The sequence below is a fragment of the Halyomorpha halys genome, unplaced genomic scaffold (genome assembly GCF_000696795.3).
Source record: "Halyomorpha halys isolate HHAL.00 unplaced genomic scaffold, Hhal_1.1 Scaffold1295.1, whole genome shotgun sequence".
NCBI classification, from domain to species: Eukaryota; Metazoa; Arthropoda; class Insecta; order Hemiptera; family Pentatomidae; genus Halyomorpha; species Halyomorpha halys.
Window position 1 is genome coordinate 156824 of NW_027114721.1, and position 2983 is coordinate 159806.

Here is a 2983-nt window from a genome sequence, read left to right on the forward strand (position 1 = left end):
TTTAAATTAATACTCTCTAAAGTAAAATTTTTCTATTGTTTCTTCACACTCAGATACAATGTTATTTTTTTTTAATACAGCCAATTATCATCTAAATATAAATTAGCTAGGACCGCTTGATTAATTAGTGATGAATATAGTTTTGAATTTAATTTTACCAAGTCCCAGATCACCAGTTTATAAAAAACAAAATAAAATAAAAAATAGTGAATACACTTTATTCTATTACAGATAAAATCGATCTAGTGTTCCAAGTCCCTGTAGTATTCATTCATATATTAAGCTCGATTGATATTGCATTATTTTCTCTGTTGACTAATACTAGAGTAAATTATTTATTTTAATACTAGTGAGAAATCCTTTCTTTGATCACCTTTATTTTGTAAATAATTAATTAATTTTTTTTTATTGATTTTTAGTTCAATTTTTTATACCCTTTCTGTACGCTATTGGCCTGTCCATAAGGCTATTTTATAAACCGATCCGAATTTCTTTGAGGTGAATTTATCTACTTTACGATAGTTTAATTAGGACTTCATTATCTTGAATAGTTCTTGAGTGATTGCTTCCTATCCAGCAAAAATGTAACTTACTACATAAACAAAAAATATTAATTTCTTCTTATTCTAGGGAGAATAGGACTGTTATCTATGTTATCAGATGCCAAGATTGAAGAATGGTCCACCATTCTACTCTTTATATTAAATATATATTACATTTAATGAAATGTATAACTATATTAAATACAAAATACAACTAGTGACAAATGTTATGTGAATTATACTACAATGGCCTGATACAGAATTGTCGAAATTATATTTATTTGTAGGCCATATTTTCAGATACCTAGGAGGATTACCAGGAATTGAAAAGGAAGCAAAGTTAGCATCAGGTAGGTTTCGGTGGTTTGGGTCTTTATAATAGGAGGACTGATATCTGGTTCTAGCCAAATCAGTAACATATGAAATCTGGAGGTAATTATGAATGATTTTGTTAGTGCCAAATTAAGGGACAATGGGGATTTTATGAACAATTACGTATTTTCTGGTTTGGATGCGCGAAGAATTTGATGGTCTAGCCGCAATGTTCAACTTCGTAAATCTAAGAAGGCCTTATTGTAATCTTGCAAATGAGTCTTTAGAAAATAATTGAATATTTATACTGTTTGTCTACTTGATGTTGTAGTGATCGGAATTTACTAGCAGTTTCCTGTCTTTTCAGTCTTGTATGAGGCTTGTTAGTGGAGAAGTAGTCCTAGGTTGTGGATTTCTTCAACTGTGATAAGTGGAGTATTATAAGAATTAAAATAGAGGATAAAACTGCTGATATTACTACTCTGAGTAATTCTATTTATTTAGATTCATAAAAAAGCTAAACAGCTTGAAATCGTTCATTATAACACCTTATATTTTCCAATCCGGATCCGCCTACTTATCTATTCCTTGTTTGTTATTCGCTATCAAAACCGATTGTCTAGTTAATTCGGATCTGTCATGTTTTACGACCCGTAAAAAAGTGTCCCCATGTAAACTCATCAATAGTACGATGTGCAACAAAAAGATAAATGTTATGCATAAATCAGGCTCCGGATTCAAATGTCGAACGCTACCGTCTGAATAGAGCTTTAAGTTTTAATTTCCCTAATGATTATTTATATTTTAAACCTAATTGTTAGTGAGTTAAACATGCATTTTTATTCTTAATTTTATGTAACATAATTTTGTGTGTGTGTGTGTGTGTCTGCATACGCAAGTATAAATATTATAAAATGTGTTCTAATAATTTGAATTTTCAATAACATATTACATATTGCATGTTTGTAGAAATGGAAAAAAATATTAATTTTAATTCTCAAAAAAATATTAAACAACAGTTTAAATTAGATCAGAATATAACAACTGTTTTGTTTAAAAATTGCTACTTTGTTATGGGTAGAACAGAACTGTTTTATAATTAAAAAAATTTCTGAGGAATATAATTATTTTAAAATAACTATACCGTATCAGACATTTTATCTCAAAGTCTGCTTGTTGACAAGCTATGTAGATGATTAGTAGTTAAATGATCGGTTAATGGCGAGCAGGGGAGGGTAAAAATCATTCTTTTCGGGATCGGAATAGAATCATTAATTGTAGAGTTAATTCTCATTCTTGATTCACCGATTCAGTTGAATGATTTAGCTCTGGAAGGCTCGAGACCACGATTCTCTGAAAATAGCAAGCTATCACTCTGACTCTCTGATTCATAACCGGGTGGTTGGGGAGGTGAAAAGTGGTATTAGAAAACTTTAAAAAGTCACCTAGATCACTCATTGAAATTGTGTTGTTTGGGAGGGTGGAGTTGTATGATGCTGATTCACTAAGCTTAATATTTAATATTTTAATCCTTTATTTTCGTGAGGGAAGGGAAAGAACAGTAAAAAGTCATCGCCGTATCTTTCATTTCCACCGAATTAATCTTAAAAAACTTTTAAAGCTTATTCAAAGTTTGTAGTTTAGAATGTATAAGATTAGACTATCACTTTCATATTTTTTTTCATTAAGATTATTTCAAGTAACTTAAAAAGATTTCGGTATTCAGCACCACATTCATCTATTGACTAGGTTTATATGATAGTGATAGTGTGGATAAATTAAAAATTAAAAGTTTTGAATATTTATAAATTTTTAAAAAATAGGGTGTGTTTAACTTATAATTAATGACCTGGGCAGAATAGCCTGCAAAACAATTTTTTAATTTTGATGTGAGGTGAGAATTTATATTGAAGATTGTCCTTGAGGATGGCCAAAATGTTGGACTATTGATTAAATAAAAGTTTTGAGACTATACAAGGATACAATTTGATTTATTTAATAAATAATTACCAGTTTCAAGAAATTTAAATATGTATTTAAAATAATTCAACAATTGTATCGTCGGTGTTCTGTAAAAAGAGTGAATTCAGTCATTGTAGTATGTATGTATGTATGTATATATATATATA

The 2983-nt window shown here is 29.2% G+C and overlaps 1 protein-coding gene across 1 annotated transcript in view; it reads left to right on the plus strand.

The window, feature by feature from the left end:
- The window catches only part of LOC106689191 (spire type actin nucleation factor), a gene marked incomplete at its 3' end in the record, with an annotated part of 233316 nt that overhangs the window by 137406 nt on the left and 92927 nt on the right, over window positions 1-2983 (plus strand).